The 19659-nt window shown below is 51.7% G+C and overlaps 1 long non-coding RNA gene across 1 annotated transcript; it reads right to left on the reverse strand.

Annotated features, from left to right (window-relative positions):
* Positions 1-12778: 12778 nt before the first annotated feature.
* Positions 12779-16647, reverse strand: LOC134728986 (uncharacterized). Its single transcript, XR_010109824.1, has 3 exons — positions 16066-16647; positions 14161-14296; positions 12779-13342 (listed from the first exon to the last, which is right to left on the reverse strand). It is a non-coding gene; the product is annotated as an uncharacterized LOC134728986 (long non-coding RNA).
* Between the last annotated feature and the right edge of the window lie 3012 nt (positions 16648-19659).

The raw sequence follows: 19659 nt of genomic DNA on the forward strand, positions 1-19659 counted from the left end.
CGGTTCCCCTGCTTCCCTTCCTCACCCTCACCTCCACCCCACCATCTCCTCCACCACATCCTGAAGGGGTCTCCTGCAGTGATCTGCCCGGCGTCCACCCCTTCTCCTCCAGCCCGTCCACCACCCGACAGCCACTGGGGTCTGACGCCAGCACCACTGGGGAATAGGACGAGGTCAGGCCCCTGCTTTGAGCCACGAAGCCCCGGCTGGACTGGCACCAGCTCCTCTTCCAGGCTCTCTGTGGCCCCAACACCGCATCTGCTTTGAGTTATTTGAATGAGACTAATGCGGAGTTGCCAAACACCGATGGCTCTCAGGGCTTGGGGCCTTCTATTGCACAGATCCCCTCCGAGGCCCTGAGAGGGGCCTTAGCATCATGTCCACACGCTTATGTGTGTTTGTAAAATTTGCAGATGTAGATGATGTGAACTGCAGTCCATGAAGACCGACCATACTATTGTCTCTGTCCACTCAGACTTCCCGCCTCCGCAAAGTGATCAGATGAAACGGGATTGATCGGAATGCCTGCATTTGGAGGTGCGTTCGTTTCTGACAGCCTCTGTAACAAACAGTCACAAATGCAGTGGCTTCGGCAACACAAATGGCTTAATTCACAGCTCTGCAGGTCAGAAGTCCAAAGTGGGTCTCCCTGGGCCAAAATCAAGGTGTCAGCCTGGCTGCATTCCCTTCCGGAGGCTTTAAAAGGAAATTCACGTCCATGCATTTTCCAGCTTCCAGAGGCTGCCCGCATTCCTTGGTGTGCGGCCCCAACCCTCATCTATGTTGAACTGGGTCCTTCTCACACTGCTCTGTCTCTGATTCTCCCTCTTATCTCTTCCGCTTTTTTTTTGTTTTGTTTTTTTGAGACAGAGTCTCGCTCTGTTGCTCAGGCTGGAGTGCAGTGGCAGGATCTCGGCTCACTGTATCCTCCACCTCCCAGGTTCAAGCAATTCTTATGCCTCGGCCTCCTGAGTAGCTGGGATTACAGGTGTGAGCCACCATGCCCAGCTAATTTTTGTATTTTTAGTAGAGATGAGGTTTTGCTATATTGGCCAGCCTCAAACTCCTGGCCTCAAGTGATCCGCCTGCCTTGGCCTCCCAAAGTGCTGGGATTACAGGCGTCAGCCACCGCACCCAGCCACCCTCTTCCACTTTTAAGGACCCTATGATGACTTTGGGCCCACCTGGCTCATCCAGGATAATCTCCCTATTTTAAAGTCAGCTGATGAGCAGCTTCAACTCCCTTTGCCATGTAACCTAATATAGTCACAGGGGATTGGGGCATAGACAGTTTTGGGGGGCTATTATTCTGCCAGCCACAGTAAGGCACAAACCTGTCGCAGCTCTACAGACAATAAATGTGTGTGTGTGTGTGTGTGTGTGTGTGTGTTAAGACACATGTTTTGTGCATCCTACATAACAAAATACATTTATTATATATGTATGTATATATACACATATGTGTCTGTGTATATGAATGTATGTATATATATATTTTCTTTTTTTGCGACAGGATCTTGCTTTGTTGCCCAGGCTGGAGTGCAGTGGCACAGTCATGGCTCACTGCAGCCTTGATCTCTCATGCCCAAATGATCTTCCCACCTCAGCCTCTCAAGTATAATATTAATAGCTGGGATCACAGGAGTGTGCCATCACACCTGGCTAATTTGTATGTGTATATTTCACTCAGCCATGCTGGAGGAATTATCTATCTTTTCTCTAGAAAATGATATTACAAAATCTTGACAGTTAAAGGGGGAATCCAAAAAGAACATGCAGCCAAAAATGTAAGAAAAAAATATAAGTGTGTTGAGCAGTTAATGAAAATATATTTTAAAATGTATTTTAAATGTAATTTGTAACACTTTTTCCTTCTAAAGAAGCATGAACTTTCATGCCTAATTTTACATTCTTTTAAAAAAGTCCAGTGGGGTGTGGTGGCTCATGCCTATAATCTCAGCACTTTGGGAGGCCGAGGCAAGAGGGTCGCTTGGGCTCAGGAGCTCAAGACCAGCCTGGACAATATAGTGAGACCCCAATCTACAAAAAATTTTTTAAAAATGTAGCCAGGTGTAGCAGTGCACGCTTGTAGTCCCAGCTACTCAGGAGGCTGAGGTGGGAGGATCTCTTGAGACTGGGAGGTCAAGGCTGCAGTGAGCCATGATCGTGCCACTGCACTTCAGCCTGGGTAGAGTGAGACCTCGTCTCAAAAAACCCGCAAACCACAACCTAGGATCCTCTGCTGCTCCCACCCCAGGGCCTTTGCACATGCTCTCATCTGTGTTGAGAGTGCTCCATGTCTCCTCCATTCTCTTCTCTTAGCTTAACCCTCAGACTTCAGCTCAAGCTTCAGTGCTCCACAAAAATCTTCTCTCTGGTCAGACACAGTGGTTCACGCCTATAATCCCAGTACTTTGGGAGGCCAAGGTGGGCAGATCACATGAGGTCAGGAGTTTGGGACCAGCCTGGTCAACATGGTGAAACCCTGTCTCTACCAAAAATACAAAAATGAGCTGGGCACCTGTAATCCCAGCTACTCGGGAGGCTGAGGCAGGAGAATCGCTAGAACCCGGGAGGCAGAGGTTGCAGTGAGTTGAGATTGCGCCACTGCACTCCAGCCTGGGGGACAAGAGCGAAACTATGTCTCAAAAAAAAAAAAAAAAAAGAAATCTTCTCCCTTCATGTTCCCCCTTCCCCACAGTTGGTCTCCTGGACCTCTGATTTGTGGCCCCTCTGCAGTGATAACTCATGATTCGTGATCTTGCCTGCTGCTGTGTCCCCTGTTGGAATGCCAGCCCCGTGACCTTGCCTGTCTTGCTGCTGTTTTCCCCACTGATTGACACAGAGTCCAGCACACAGTAGGAACTCAATAAATTACAGGCAAAATGAGAGGATGAGTACAAGGGTGGGTGAAAGGTGTTCTCAGGGTGGGAGGGGGGAGTACACCTGAATGCACGTACCCATCCTAGGTCTCACTGCTCGCATGTGCTGGAGCTGGGATTCAAACTCAGAACCTTCCCATGTCAAATGCGTGCCTTCCACCACCCTGTACATTTGAGGCCAATGGCCATTTAATGGATGCCCAAATGATGGATGGCGGAGGCGTGTGTCAGTAAATCCTAAGGCAGGAAGTTGGTGAAGGGCTAAGCTGGATTAAATGGTGGGGTGATAGGGAGCCACAGTGGGTTCTGGAGCACCACTGGTGGTCATGGCCTGTCCTTGGGGGAGTCTGCTCTGGAGAAGGGTCCCTGACCTGGCCCCAGTCAGCTGGGACCAGCAGCTGAAACTGCAGCCTGCCTGTCTGCACTGACCTGTCTTCCCACGGCCCCTCCGTTATGCCTACCAAAGCCAGTTGCTGTGGGCTGGCCATTTCCAGAGGGGGGCCAAAAAGGCGTTTATTGAATTTATGATTTTAATTTATTACAATTCTAATCCCATTATGGGTTCTGTTTTGTCTGCAGCCTGCACAGCAGTGGAGTTTAATTATGGCCAAGCAAGATTTCCCCTACTCAGGGGACCTTTCCTGCCAGTCCTGGTGGCCTCCTGATTGCTTCAGAGGTGGTGGTGGGTGGGTTAGGAGGTGCAGAGTGGAGAAGGAGAAGCTCACTGGTGCCCGGGAGTGGCAGGCTGCTGCAACCCTTCCTGCATTTGGCAGCTGTACTGTGCAGGATGTGTGGGGATGCCTAGTGAGCGACAATTAGGACTGCAGCATGTGGCTGTGCTGGGCGAGCAGTGTGCAACCTGCACAGCTGTACAGACAGTCTTGGGTTATCCAGAGATAGGCAGGTCCTGGAAGTAGGAGGGAGGGGACCCTAAGGGTCCTGCCAGGGTGTGTGTATCAAAGGTTCCACAAAAATGACTGTCTGGGGTGGGTCTAAGACTCTACTGCCCACTCAGAAAAGGGAATGTCTCCCAGGTGGTCAGGGTCCCCAGAGGGAGGCCTGAGCAGAGAGAATGGGTCACAGAGTGGAGAAAAAAACATGGTAAGACAGGGGTTGGGGTCAGGTGCTGCTGCCAGCTTTGTCAGGAGTCCCTGTGTGACCTTAGGTCACATTTAGCCTCTCTGGGATGCTCTTTCTTCTGTTGGGAAATGAGCAGAATCCAGGCCCCACCTACACCTGGAAGGACAGTGTAGCTGGGCCAGATGTGAAATGGAGGAGGTGGAACGAAGGGCCAGAATATCAGACAAGGAGGCTTAGGTGCAGCACAAAGCTAGGGCTCCTTGAGGCCCTGTGCCCAGGCAAAGGTGAGGGGCCCAGACCTGGTCCTAGAGCTCAGGGACTGATGGAAGCATCAGGAGTACTGGGAGGGCCAAACAGCCTTGGCCCGTGGTCAGGGAGCCCTCGGAAGTGAGAGCAGCCTCAGACATTGCAAAGAGAGACCCAGCATCTTGCCTAAGTTCCTTCATCCATAAAATGGGCACGGGAACAACCCCAGCCCTACCTCCCCGACAGGTAGGAAGGGGCATGCTGACCTTGTTGGCGGACAGGGCTTGATGACCGTTAGGTGTAGGACCAGGCAGACAGCAGCATTCCTAGCTCTCTAGGCCTCAGTATCCTCATCTGTAACTGACGGGTTAGAACCAAATGACCTCAAATAATCCTTTCAGCTTAGACATTGGCAGCGTTGGTGATTAAGCAGGGAAGGCTTCCTGGAGGAGTCAGTCTGTAGGAAAGGGAAGGGTCAAGCTTTCTGCAGATTTACAGGCCCCAAATCCTGATTCCTGAAGAAGGAGATGAGAGTGAAGGAAGTATGAGGGAGGAGGCAGCATAGTGTAGAGGTTGACAACTCAGAAACCCATAGGTGCAGAGCAAGTGACTTAAATGAGTGAGACAGACAGGGTGTAATATAACAGGGACTGGTGAGGACTGTGGCAAATTGGAACCGCACGTCCCACCTAAAGGGGTAGCCATTTCTCTGCTCCACTGATCATTGCCATGTAAGGGTGTTGATCATGGGTTGTCAGATGGATTCAGTCTTTGCAAGTGTCTCCATCTGTAAAATGGGCACAGTATTAATAATTGTCTTATTGACTTGGTGTTAGGACTAAATGAGCTAAGAAATGCAAAGTGCCTATTAACAGAACAATGGCTGGCATATAGTGAGTGGCAATGACTTTGTACTGACAATTACTACGATTGTTGTTATTCTCTATTTGTACAAAAGACCAGATGTCTTCCTTCCCCGGCCCCCAACACACTCCTGGCAGGAAGATGGGGAGCATCTAATCATTTCAGTGCAGTTGTTTGGGGTCTCCAGGGCCGTGGGCTTCCTTGGCTGCCTGTGGGCTTGGCTTGAATGGCTCCAGCAGATGAGAAATGTTTGTGATCCAGAGAGAAAGCAGACGCCGGAAATGCTGCTGCCAACAGAACGCTTTGAGTCACCTGGACTCACTTCATGGGGGTTTTATTTTCTTTTGGTAGGTTATTCTGAGCCCAAGACATGCACGTTTGCAGGAAGGATTTGTCAGGCTTCGTTGGGCTGAGAGCGGCCACTGAAAAGCTTGGGGAGAGGCGGAGTCACGTGGTGAGGCGTGGAAACAATGCCAGTTGAAAGGGCCCAATTGTGAGCCTTAAAGAGATTCCCAGTTGTGTCCAAGGACGAGGTGGGAGAAACTAGGAGCGGGAGTGACAGGAAAATTGTCTAGCCGGTCCTCTACAGCACATGCATTCTTAATTCAGCCAGGGCTGGCAGAAAGAGACAGTGTGCATGGGTGTGTGTGCATACAGGGTGTGCATGTGTGTGGCGTGCGCCTGTCTACCTCCTCCAAGACACACTCCTTGGTTAACCCCAGCTGGCCTGGATTATACCTTCTCCTGTCTTGACTTCCAGTTCTGGATCTTTGGAAAACGAGCTGCAAGTCTTAGGGCAAGGCATTTAACCTTGCTGTGCCTCAGTTTACCCATCTGAAGAGTAGGATGATAATTCCAGTTCTACCTGCTCCAAAGGCAATCTAATGGTAGTGTTCTAGAAGGACTGTCTTTGGGTTTGAATGCACCCTCTCTCATCTGCAGAGCCCTCTGTAATTTCAAGGCTTTTACACAATCACGTCTGATTCCAGATATGGTGAGGTCAACAGATTAGCAGACAGCTGCCATTGAAAAGACAGTCTGTGGCCAGGCACAGTGGCTCACGCCTGTAATCCCAGCACTTTGGGAGGCTGAGGCGGGCAGATCACGTGAGGTCAGGAGTTCGAGACCAGCCTAGCCAACATGGTGAAACCCCGTCCCTACTAAAAATACAAAAATTAGCTGGGCATGGTGGCGGGCTCCTGTAATCCCAGCTACTTGGGAGGCTGGGGCAGGAGAATCGCTTGAACCTGGGAGGCGGAGGTTGCAGTGAGCCGAGATCGCGCCATTGCACTCCAGCCTGGGTGACAGGAGCAAAACTCCGCCTCAAAAAAAAAAAAAAAAAAAAAGACAGCTTATTACACTCACAGATCCCAAGAGGAGCGGGCTTGTCCAGCCATGAGGGGGCACATAGGGGCAGTCAGGAGGTAGAGGGAGGGGGAAATCGTGGGCAAGAACATTTATTGTGGTTTCCATGAGAAGGAACGAATGAGGCAGAGCAAGCTGGCTTAGGGTTGGCTAGTTTGAATAATTTCAGTGCATTCTGGGCCACAAGGGCTGCCCCTAGTTGTCTGGTAGATGACCCTGGAGTGATCAGGGCAGGTGGATAGTGGTCCAAAGTGTGAGAGCCAATAAAGGAGGTAGTTGCGGGTATAGACTCTGGATTGGTTGGTTTGCATTTTCAAAGCAAATGGGCTCATGGGCAAGTTGGTTACTATCTCTAAGAATTTACCAGCTCTTAACCCTCCAGGGTCACAAAGCCCCAGATGTCAAAGTATCAGAACACAGAAAATAAAAGGCATGCTTGATAAAGAGGGGTTGGTTGACTGGTCGAAGTTCACGCAGCTTGGGAGTGAAAGAGCCCAGGTGTTTTGACTCTCGGTCCAGGACATGCCCCTGTGATCTTCAGATGGCTTCTCCCGAGATCCCATGCCTTCCTTATGGACAAGGGCCTCCCTAGACCATCACAGGGGCTGAGGGCAATGAAATGTTCTGCCTCCCGCTTTCTGCCCCCAGACAGGTGTGTCCCAGGACCCTAGTCAGCACTGTTTTGGTTGCAAGTGACAAAAACCCCACCTTAAACAAGCTTAAGTCAAAAAGTGAGTTTATTGGCTCACATAACTGGGTGCTCAGGATTTCCCAGTTTCAGGAAAGGCTAGATCCAGGAGCCCAAATGCTATCGTCAGGACATCATCTGTTTTGCATATCTGGAGTCTGTGTCCCTTCAGATGTTCTCACAAAGCCTTTCTCCATGTGTTAGGGAAGAAGGCCAATGGTAGCCCCGAATCCCTATAACTCATTACCCAAAAGGAAGAGAGATCTTCCTTGCTGGGTTCAGGTGTCAAATCTCTGATCTTCTTGGGTCAGGTGTTTTTTTTTTTTGAAACAGAGTCTTGCTCTGTCGCCCAGGGTGGATTGCAGTGGTATGATCTTAGCTCACTACAACCTCCGCCTCCCGGGTTCAAGCGATTCTCCTGCCTCAGCCTCCTGAGCAGCTGGGATTACAGCCACATGCTACCATGCCAAGATAATTTTGTATTTTTAGTAGAGACGGGGTTTCACCATATTGGCCAGGCTGGTCTCAAACTTCCGACCTCAGATGATCCATCTGTCTCGGCCTCCCAAAGTTCTGGGATTACAGGCGTGAGCCACCACACCCAACCCACGGTGTTCACTCTTGAGCCAATCAGTGTGATCAGGGGGATTAGAATTCTGGGCAGCCTGGCCTGATCTCACACCCACGAAGTGTGTGTGTGTGTGTGTATGTCTGTGTGTGTCTGTATGTGCATGAGTGTGTGTGTGTTCCCGTGACTATGTTTTGTAGAGCATTGTGACTAAGCCCTACCAGGACCTCATGGAATGGGGGAGAGACAGGCAGAAACAGGCACTATCTGCCCCCAATTCAATGTTCTTCATTCCCATCCACCAATTTTCCACAAAGGTCTTGCTCTGTGCCAAGCACGACTTCCTGCCCTGAGCTGGAAGGACTTTCTTGCCATCTTCCCAAAATGTCTTAACAGAAGTGCACGCTTCCTGGTCTAGGAGTTGGGACACTGGGGTTTGGGTCATAGCACTGTCACTGAGTCACTCTGTGACCCAGGACAAGCCCCCTAAGCCTCAGTGTTCCTGTCTGGACAATGGGTGGGCTAGACTAGAAGGTCTTTAAACTGCCTCCAAGTTTGACCCTCTGTGAGTGAAGTGCTTGCTCTGAGCAAAGAGAGGTTCCGAAGCCTGCTTGCCAGGATGACGTGGGTGGGAACAGGGCTGTTAAAATACAGATTCCTAGACCCTCCCCAGGACCAGTTGGATCACACTCTCTTGGGAGCGGGACCCTGGAAGCTATTATTTTTGAGGAGTGATTCCGTTGTAGCTGGTTCACAACCTGGTGCTCGGGAACTACGGCCTAAGAAATCTGGTCCCTTGAAAGGGACAATGAATGAACTGGCTCTTTGAGGCATCTGGGCTTGTTGGCTCTGCTAGCCTAAAGCTAACAGGGTGTGTCCTGCATACAGTTGGCAAGAGACAGTAGCTGCTGAGCCAGACTGGCCCAAGAGCCTCCTGGTGGTGACTGCCCTGTGTTCTCACGTAGCAGGTGGCCTCTATGGGGACCTGGCCCTGCCAGCTGGCGGAGCATCTCAGAGCTGAGAGCTCTTCCTGGGACACTGGCAGGAGGTCTCACTCCATGCTGTTGTTGGGGATGAGATTTGGGGAAGAGATGTGCGTGCTGGCTTGGGATGGGGACCGGAGGCTGTGGGGCAGGCTGCTTAAGTCTAGGGGGGAGGGGAGCAGGTTGTGGCCTTGGGCAAGTCAGGTCATCCTCTTTGGGGCATCTGTCTTCCCACCTGTCCAGTGGGTTTGTAGCTTGGACCTTCTGAGTCTGCTTTAGTCCGTCGAGAGGGCTCCGCGGGAGAGACGGCCACACAGAGGGGTGCTGTGAGGGTGGGGGAGAAGGCAGCTTTGATGGAGGAGGGGCTCAGCTTGCAGGTGCCAGAGGGCAGGCCCCCAGCTGATCAGGCCAGATGAGTAGCAAACCAAGAGCTCAGGAAGGGAGGGGAGAATGGGGCAGAAACGCTTCTGCTGGACAGCTGGAGAGAACCACAGGATGCCCTGGGGCACCCCCCGTGCCACCCCATGAGCAGAGGCGGCTCAAAGCATAGTCCTGGGGCTGCCCTTTCTGGATTCAAATCCCAGCTCTGCCCTCAATGGTGTGACCCTGGGCCAGCCACTCCCCTCTGTGCTCCAGTTTTCTCTCCTATCAAGTGGGGGATGCTAACAGCCCCTCCCTCAGGGGGTCCTCAGTGGGCACTTAGCAATTGTTGTTGCTGTTAGTATTAGTGAGGACTGTACCTGCTTGGGGTTATGGGCAGGCCGTGGAGGCTGAGCTGCTGACCAGCCATGTGACCTTGTTGCCTGACCTCCCTGTGCCTCAGTTTCCTCTCTTCTAAAAGGAGGAGAAAAGCATCTACTTCATTCCAGTGAGTCTGCTGGGTTACTCCAGGTGAAGGCTTAGCATGCTGCCCCGCCCACGGGAAGGACTCTACAAAGGACAGCTATTGTTGGTGTCATTATTTATAGAGTTGAACTGGGTTAGGTATGTCACACTTTCCAGGGTGGGTTGGAGGTAGGTTCTGAACCCTCCAGGCGGCTGTGGGTGACAGGGGATCCTTGGGGAACCGCTGGAGCAAGCGACCTGCAAATCCCCAGGCCCAGACACCTCCTCCTGGGGATCAGCAGAATTTGGTGTGCTTTGGGTGAACCATCAGCTTACCTGATATTTGTGCCCTAGAGTGAGGCAAGCTCTGGCTTTTGGTCTCAAGGCGTGTGTTCCAGTTTCAGTCCTTGGCCTTGGCCAGGACTTGCCTTTGGCTAGTCTGAGCCTCAGCTTCCAAATCTGTGGTGTGTGATTGTGATGTCTACTTCGCCAGGATGCTGAGGGAGCAGAGGGCAGTGGGGAGAACGAGCGCAGCAGAATCTGCCATGCAAACAAAAAGCGTTGGTGGCCGAGGTGCTCTGCCTGGCACGCAGTCAAAGAAACTTGAGTTTGCTTCCCAGCTCTGTCACTCACTGGCTGGGCAACCCCAGGGCAAGTTCATCAATCTCTCTGAGCATTATTTTCTCACTTTTACTAAAATATGGATGATGATGATCGTTATTATTATTATTATTTTGAGACAGGGGTCTCACTGTATTGCCCAGGCTGGAGTACAGTGGCGCAGTCTCAGCTCACTGTAACCTCCACCTCCCAGGTTCAAGCAGTCCTCCCTCCTCAGCCTCCCAAGTAGCTGGGACTACAAATTAGTCATGCACCATCATGCCTGACTAACTTTTTGTATTTTTAGTAGAGATGGAGTTTCGCCATGTTGCTCAGGCTGGTCTCGAACTCCTGGGCTCAAGCGATCCCCCGGCCTCGGCCTCCCAAAGTGTTGGGATGACAGGCGTGAGCCACTGTGCCTGGCTGAAATACAGATTATTTTGTGAGGCTTGCAGGTTATTACTGTGAGGCTAAAAATGAGATCCTATATGCCAAGTGTCTGGTGGCTAGAGGAGGGTGGGGCCAGGCTGGGCCACAGGGCTGGGCCATCAGCGTGGGAGAAAGTGCACCACTCTTTCCTCTTTCTCCCCTCCTGCCTCAAATCCTCTCTCTTCCTTCCTGAGCCTCTAATCTCGCCTCTGCTTCTCCATCCACTATCTCTGCTCTCTCCCTTCCGGCTTCCCTTGTAGTTTAAGATTAGACGTTATCGCTTCTGTCTTGAGGACACGGATATGACACGCTGGCGTCTCTGCATATTCCTCCCCTGCCGGCCTCAGCCCTGACGTGATTGCGAGCGCTGGATTCCATGCACAGCTGCTGGGTCCTGCTCCTTGCGTGGCCGTGTGGACCTGCAGCTACATGGGGTGATGTTTTCCTTTTGATTTGTGCTTCTTGCCTTCTCATCCCTGGTGCTAGATATGGGCTCCCCTCTTTTCCTGTGATGTTCAAGATTCTAATTAAGTGGAAGAGACTTTTACTCCTTACAATTCTCCAGTTATGAATAATGATACTGGCTCATAAATGAAAATTGCTTTTCTATTTAAATTCTGTGCGGTTTTTTTTGTTGTTGTTGTTTAAAAAAAGAAGGTATGAAACCAGGGCTCTTGGGTCATTTACAAGTTATTAATTTCAAGCGGAGCTCTTAGCTAGCTTATTAACAGTGAGAGTATTATAGTCCGGTTAAATGGAGGGGATGTTAATTACATTGCAGGCTTTTATGCATGGAGAAATGGCTTGTTTCCATGTTGGTGGGTGGTCTAGGTGGGGAAACACAACTCCCCTTCTGGGAGGCATGGGAGGAAGAGGGTCCTGGTGAGATGCTCTGTGGATAGACGCTGGGTTGCAAGAACTAGTGCCAGACCTTTTCCTGGGACTACAGGGTTCTGGGTCAAGGTGGCTGGGCACACCATGGTGCCTCAGGTGTCTCAAAGCTAGTGAGGCACTTCTTCCCAACACATAAGACCCCCTCCACTGACGACAGGTCAAGTGGAATTGGGCACTGCGCTGACATGGTAGCAGGAGACATTTCCATCAGTCCAGCATTCCTAAAACCCTCAGTCATTTCATCTCTGTTTTGGCCATATCGACATACTGCCTGTTCTATTATTTACTTACTATTTTTATTTTCATTGACTCACTTTTAAAAAACTGAAATTTCATTTAAAGGGAAACTTTATATCACCACCATAAATAGGAAACCAGCATCCCCAGTCATAAATTCAGAGCAATATAAAAATGAATACATGACTATTAAAAAATGTCCACACGTGCACCACCTGAAAGCGACACCCACGTGGGCAGTGGTGCGTCGACACCGTGGAGAACCCGGATCAGGTCGAAGAAAGGGCTTCCTGCCCTGGTGGTCCTTGCAGTCTCAGGGCCAGCGTCAGGAGAGGGCAGGGGGCAGGTGATCCACCCAAAGAACCAGTGCCTTCTGGGGTCCTTCCAAACAGATGCAGCTGAAACCAGGAGGCCATAAGAAAAGAAGCAGAACTGGGGAATTTCTGTAGATTTTGAACTTTAGGGAACAACATGGAAATAATATGCAAATTGCATGCCAACCTGAATTTGTTCTCTCAGGCCAATGACTCAGGCCTGTCGCCTGTGGCTCCTGTCCTGGTCTGTCTCCTCTGGTCCCTGGGTTTCCATGAGCCATACAGGAGAAAGGGGACTGTCCAGAGACCCCTGGCCTGGGAGTCAGGATGGAGGCAGTGAGGCTTTGCTGCTACATTGCCCTGTGACCTTGGACAGACCACTGGGCCTCTCTGGACCTCTGCTTCTTTATCTCTGCATGAGGAGGTCGAACAAGATGCATCTGGGGACCCAGTGATGGTTAATTTGATGTGTCAGCCTGACTGGGCCATGGTGCCCAGATATGTGGCCAAACCTTATTCTGGATCTTTTTGTGAGGTGTTCTTGGATGAGCTTAACATTCAAATCAGTGGACTTTGAGGAAAGCAGGTGGCCCTCCATAATGTGGGTGGGCCTCATCCAATCAGTTGAAGCCCTGAATAAGACCAAAACCTGACCTCCCTTGAAGAAGGGGTAATTCTGCAGCAGAAACCTTGGGACTCGAGCTGCAGCATCGGCTCCTCTCTGGGTCTCCAACCTGCTGGCCCACTGTATTCGTCTGTTCTCACACTACTAATAAAGACATACCTGAGACTGGGTCATTTACAAAGAAAAAGAGGTTTAATGGACTGACAGTTCCACGAGGCTGGGGAGGCCTCACAATCACGGTGGAAGGCAAAGGAGAAAAGGCGCGTCTTCCATGGCAGCAGGCAAGAGGGAGCTTGGGCAGGGAACTCCCTTTTATAAAACCATCAGATCTCCTGAGACTTATTCACTATCATGAGAACAGCATGGGAAAGACTTAGCCCCATGAGTCAATTACCTCCCATGGGGTCCCTCCCATGACACGTGGGAATTATAGGAGCTACAATTCAAGATGAGATTTGGGTGGGGGGGGACACAGCCAAACCGTATCACCCACCCTGCAAATTTTGGACTTGCCAGCCTCTGTAATCACATGAGCCAATTTCTCGAACCTCTCTCTCTCCCCACTCTCTGTCTCCCTACCTAGCTATACATGCATACACAACCTGTGTGTTCTGTTTCTCTGCAGGGCGTGACCAATACGGGCCCCCTTTAGCCATTGTCTCCCTTTGGCATGAGGCAGAACAGATGTGCGCAGGGAGAGGACAACAGCTGTTCTCCAGTTCCCTCAGCTTTTCCACTGCCCCTGCAGAAATGTAATAGAAAAACTCAGCTCAAAGTGGCTTCAACCACACCAGGGCTTTATCAGCAGGTGTCACTGGGAGTGCAGGGCTAAGGCAGCCTCCAGGGTTATTTGACTCAGCAGCTGGTATCAACAAGGCCCAATTATTTTCCCATCTCTCCAGTCTTTTCTAATTCTGATGTTAGTTTTGATGAGAAGAGGGCTTCCCTCATGGTGGCAGAAGGGCTGCATAGTTCCAGCCACACCTCCTAGTTCAAAAGGAGAGAGATGTCTGTGTCCTAGAATCCTAGCAAAAGTCCTCAGCCTGAAGGAGGGCTGACTGGCCCCCCTACTTCAGAGCCAAGATGTATGGCCAGAGGAATGGCACAAACTGATCAGCTCAGAGCTGGTTTATCTAAACCAATTGCTGTGGCAAGAGGCATGGGTTACCTCTTGGCAGGAGGGTTTGGGGCTATCGTGGGGTTGGCCTCACACAAACAGGGTGGTTGTTACACAGTGGGTGTCTGTGTTTTGGGGGCCATATAGATGCTTAGCTCAGAGGTTTAGCCCAGGTGGTCCAGGCCCTACCCCTTTCCCTTATTCCCCCTCTACTTCCTTCCCCTCTCTTCTTCTCTCTCCTCTGTGCTTACGTGCTGTGGCCTCGCCCTGGCTAGCTGCCCAGGCACTCTGCTGGGAACCCCTGACATAGCCATACCGTTTGTACCTGCCCAGTCTCATTTCTTCCCCTTCTGGTAACAGAACCCCGTCCTCTGGAGAGACATCCCCCTGTCACTCTATTTGGCTGTGGGGACCGTTGCATCCCTGCAGCCCTCCCTACTTACACAGCCATGAGATCCAGGCCGGGCCAATCAGACTTCTCTGGGATTTTGCTTCCCTCTTTCCTGTGAAGCCATTAGCTGGGTTGATGTGAGCTGGAGCTGTCTGTGGCCTCACCCTGCCCCTGCCACGTGGAAGAAGCTGTGTGCAGAAGAGACAGAGACAGAGAGAGAACACTAAGAGGTCAAAGGATATGCTTTAGTACCTGGATTCAGCTGTGTCTGAAGCCAGTGCTATCACACCTAGCCTTTTCCATTACCAGAGCTGCTAGATGCCCTTCCCCTTGAACTAGCTTGGTTGGGCTTTTGTGGCTCGTGACCAAAAGCCCCTGACTGGCATACCAGCATTCATTTCTTTATTCATTTAATTCAACAGTCAACACTTCCTTTGAGCCAGGTAATTCTGGAAGATAGGTACCGTTACTATGCTGATTTCATAAGTGGGGAACTGAGGCATGCAGAATTTAAGCAACGTCCCCAAGGTCATTCAAGGTCATTTAATTAGTAATAGCATCGCTGGGATTGAACCTGTCTCTGTCTGTTTCCAAACAGTCAGCTTGCTCCAGCCAGAAGCTGCTATGAAGTTATCCAGGCAGAGTCTGGCGAGAGGAGAGGCCAGCTTCTCTTAGACTTTAATAATAATTATAATAACGGCAGCAATAACAACAACATGCAACGAAGACTCATGATGTGCCAGGCAGTATTCCAAACACTTGACATGGATTCTCCTCTTTAGGTGCTTGTATGTATTTTTTAATCCCCATTTTTTAAGATAGAAACACTGTGCTTCAGAAAGATGCAGTAATTTTCCCAGCATCTTGCAGCTAGGAAGTGATGGGTTGAGATTTTCTCTTGGCAACAATTTCCACTGGAGGGTCAGAGCCCAGGGCTAGGATTGGGTCTCTTCTGTTCCTCAGGAAGGCAGAGCCTCCCAGGCCATCCCTATGCCAAGCGCTGGTGTTAAATGCCCCATGACCGGCCAGGTGCCTCCTCTCTCCCTGGTCTTCAGAGCTGCTGGGTCAGGGACCTGGCTGATTTCCCAGAAGTAGAGCCTCAAGGGTGGGTCATGAGAGGGTATAAGTCACACACAGTGTGATTCTCAAAGTAGCTTTGGCCTGTGTGTGACTGACTTCAAACAGCCATGGGAGGAGAGGGTGGGAGTGAGGAGGAGGGTGGGAATGAGGGGGAGGGTGGGAGTGAGGGGTAGGAGTGGGAGTGCGGAGGGGCTGGTGCCAAGAACGCAGGTCTCCTTTGGGCTGGAGGCGCAGGCTTATGTTTGGTCTGTGGTGGCATCATGCCCCTCACAGTGGTGCCCGTCACCCCACGTTCTTCAGGGTTCCGGTCTCTTGGGGGTGTTGGGGGGCGGCTAATCTATTGCCTGCACACTCTCCCTCTTGGTAGGAAGTGTGCATCATAACAGGGGCCTTCTAGAGCCAAGGTCTTACCCCAAAGATGAGGCGGCACAGGGGTAAAAACACTAGAACAATGGATTCATCTTCCTGGGGGTCCCTCAGGGTCCCCTGCAGGGACCAGGCTCACAGAAGACCCCAGGGAACCTGGGTAGCTCTTTCAAGGGTGTCCTGCTCCCCTCCTGGGTCCCTCAGGTCCTCCCATCAGTGCCTTTGCCCTGCGCTGCTGCGTTTCCTGTGCCCTGAAACACACAGGGCTACCTTCCTGAGGGCCCAGGCCACCCTGCTGTTCAGCCGCTTGGACTGGCTGTGTCCACAGCTGTCAACCCTCTGTGGCAGTTGATTATATTCAATTTAGCACTTGATTAAGCCCTGATATTTGCTTTTCCTTAAAAATTGCTTTCACTTTTCCACCTGATTTCAATCCCCTTTCCCCGAGTCTGCTCTGGTACCCCCCGCTTGACTGCAGGCCACACCTTTTGGGCCTCTCCTATGTACCCACCCTGAGTTGCTCAGGCACAGAGGATCCAGGCTAAACACATGTATGTTGGCTCCAAGGATATCTCTTCCCTGCCTCAGCTCTGTACCAGACGCTGCCTTGGCCCCAGGAATAGGAAGCCATGGGGGAAGCTGGTGGAGTGTCTCCGATGCTTCCTATGAGGCAGGTTGGGGCAGGCCGGGCTGTGACAACAACTGTGTCCGGAATTGGTGGGTTCTTGGTCTCACTGACTTCAAGAATGAAGCCGCGGACCCTCGCGGTGAGTGTTACAGCTCTTAAGGTGGCGCGTCTGGAGTTTTTTCCTTCTGATGTTCGGATGTGTTCGGAGTTTCTTCCTTCTGGTGGGTTCGTGGTCTCCCTGGTTCAGGAGTGAAGCTGCACACCTTCGCAGTGAGTGTCACAGCTCTTAAGGCAGCACGTCTGGAGTTGTTTGTTCCTCCCGGTGGGCTCGTGGGCTCGCTGGCTCAGGAGTGAAGCTGCAGACCTTCGCGGTGAGTGATACAGCTCATAAAAGCAGTGTGGACCCAAAAAGTAAGCAGTAGCAAGATTCATTACAAAGAGCGAAAGAACAAAGCTTCCACAGTGTGGAAGGGGACCCGAGCAGGTTGCCACCGCTGGCTTGGGCAGCCTGCTTTTATTCTCTTATCTGGCCCCACCCACATCCTGCTGATTGGTAGAGCCTAGTGGTCTGTTTTGACAGGGCACTGATTGGTGCGTTTACAATCCCTGAGCTAGACATAAAGGTTCTCCACGTCCCCACCAGATTAGCTAGATACAGAGTGTCCACACAAAGGTTCTCCAAGGCCCCACCAGAGTAGCTAGATACAGAGTGTCGATTGGTGCATTCACAAACCCTGAGCTAGACACAGGATGCTGATTGGTGTATTTACAATCCCTGAGCTAGACACAAAGGTTCTCCTCCTCCCCACCAGACTCAGGAGCCCAGCTGGCTACACCCAGTGGGTCCCGCACCGGGGCTGCAGGTGGAGCTGCCTGCCAGTCCCGCACCATGCACTCGCACTCCTCAGCCCTTGGGTGGTCGATGGGACTGGGCGCCATGGAGCAGGGGGTGGTGCCTGTGGGGGAGGCTCGGGCTGCACAGGAACCCACGGAGGCGGGGGAAGGCTCAGGCATGGCGGGCTGCAGGTCCCGAGCCCTGCCCCACGGGAAGGCAGCTAAGGCCAGGCAAGAAATCGAGCTCAGCACCGATGGGCTGGCACTGCTGGGGGACCCAGTACACCCTCCACAGCTGCTGGCCCGGGTGCTAAGCCCCTCATTGCCCGGGGCCGGCAGGGCCGGCCTGCTGCTCCGAGTGCGGGGCCCGCCAAGCCCATGCCCACCCGGAACTCCAGCTGGTCCGCAAGCGCCACGCGCAGCCCGGGTTCCCGCTCGCGCCTCTCCCTCCACACCTCCCTGCAAGCTGAGGGAGCCAGCTCCAGCCTTGGCCAGCCCAGAAAGGGGCTCCCACAGTGCAGCGGTGGGTTGAAGGGCTCCTCAAGTGCCGCCAAAGTGGGAGTCCAGGCAGAGGAGGCGCCCAGAGCAAGCGAGCGAGGGCTGTGAGGACTGCCAGCATGCTGTCACCTCTCACAACCGCAACCACCTTGAGATTGCAGGGGCTCGCAACAACAAAGGCGTGTTCCTCACCTGCTGACAGCTGTCCTGAGCCATAGGGGGCTTTGCTTGTGTCTTCTCCATCCAGGACTCAGGCTGGTGGGGCAGCCACTACCTTGAATGTTGTTGGCCACCCTGGTGCGGGGAGTTCCAGCACCTCTGGGACCAGCAATCAAATACCTGCTCCACCCCGCTTGCACATCCCTCTAGCTTACAAGTGCCTGGAGGAGAACCGCCCTAATGACCACCCCAACACGTGGAATCTAACAAACGTGAAGCAGAAGCTGTTCCGGCCCAAGCCTAGTCTGCTCCCTCTTGACCAGTAGTGGCAACTTCCACCCACAGGCTCAGGCCTGGGGTCCTCCCTGTTCCTTCTTTCCCTCCACCCCATGAAGCCCCGTGGGGGAGCTGACTGGGTGCCTCCCATCACTGCTGCTTGGTCTTTTGCACGGGTGCCCGCAGCACTTCCTGCTGTGCTTCATGATTCCAGGCTCCCGGCTAGTTAGTTGCTGATTCTCCATGGAGCAGCCAAAAGGATCCTTTCCCTGCATCCACTAAAAAAAAAAAAAAAAAAAAAAAAAAAAAAAAAAAAAAAAGCTTGTTTTTTGTTTGTTTGTTTTTTTTGAGATGGAGTCTCACTCTTTCACCCAGGGTGGAGTGCAATGGCGTGATCTCAGCTCACTGCAACCTCCACTGCCTGGGTTCAAGCGATTCTCCTGCCTCAGCCTCCCGAGTAGCTAGGTGCCCACCACCACGCCAGTCTAATTTTTGTATTTTTAGTAGAGACGAGGTTTCATCATGTTGGCCAGGCTGGTCTTGAAGGCCTGACCTCAAGTGATCCACCCACCTCAGCCTCCCAAAGTACTGGGATTACAAGCGTGAGCCACTGCACCTGGCCTAAAAAAAAATGTTTTTATTGAAACATAGTTCCTATAACATAAAATTGACCTTTTTTTTTTTTTTTGGAGATGGAGTCTTGCTCTGTCTCCCAGGCAGGAGTGCAGTAGCTCGATCTCAGCTCACTGCAACCTCCATCTCCCGGGTTCAAGCAATTCTGTCTCAGCCTCCTGAGTAGCTGGGACTACAGGCGCATGCCACCACACCTGGCTAATTTTTGTATTTTTAGCAGAGACAAGGTTTCACCATGTTGGTCAGGCTGCTCTCAAACTCCTGACCTCAGGTGATCCACCCACTTTGGCTTCCCAAATTGCTGGGATTACAGGCATGAGCCACCGTGCCCGGCTTAAAATTCACCATTTTAAAGGGAACACTTCAGCCATTTTTAGTATAGTCACTATGTTGTACGATCATCACTGCTATCTGATTCCAGAACATTTCCATCCCCCCAGAAAGAAGCCCTGTACCATTAGCACTTGGTCCCATTCTCCCCTCTCCCAGCACTTGGCAACCACTAAGCTGCTGTCTTCATGGATTTGCCAATTCTGGGTATTTCATTTAAGTGGAGTCACGCACGACGTGGCCTTGAGTGACTGGCTGCTTTCATCTATCATGGTGCTTCCAGGGTTCGCCCATATTGCAACGTGCATCAGAACTTCATTTCTTTTGATGGCTGAGTACTATTTCATTGCATGGACATACCACATGCTGTTAATCAAAAGGTTCTTTTTTGTTTTGTTTTGAGACAGGGTCTTGCCCTGTCACCTAGGCTGGAGTGCAGTGGCACAATCATAGCTCACTCCAGCCTTGGACTCCTGGGCTCAAGTCATCCTCCTGCATAGCCGAAACTACAGGCATGCTCCACCATGCCTGGCCAATTTTTAAAATTTTTATAGAGATGGGGTCTTGTTATGTAGCTCTGGCTGGTCTCAAATTCCTGGGCTCAAACGACCCTCCCACCTCAACCTCCCAAAGTGCTGGGATTACAGGCATGAGCCACCGTGCCCAACCAAAAGGCTCTTTTAAAGGCAGGATCAGGTTCTACCATGTCCCTTCCCACAATTCTCTAATGGCTCCTCTGGCAATGAG

The sequence above is a fragment of the Pan paniscus genome, chromosome 1 (assembly GCF_029289425.2).
Source record: "Pan paniscus chromosome 1, NHGRI_mPanPan1-v2.0_pri, whole genome shotgun sequence".
Classification (NCBI taxonomy): Eukaryota; Metazoa; Chordata; class Mammalia; order Primates; family Hominidae; genus Pan; species Pan paniscus.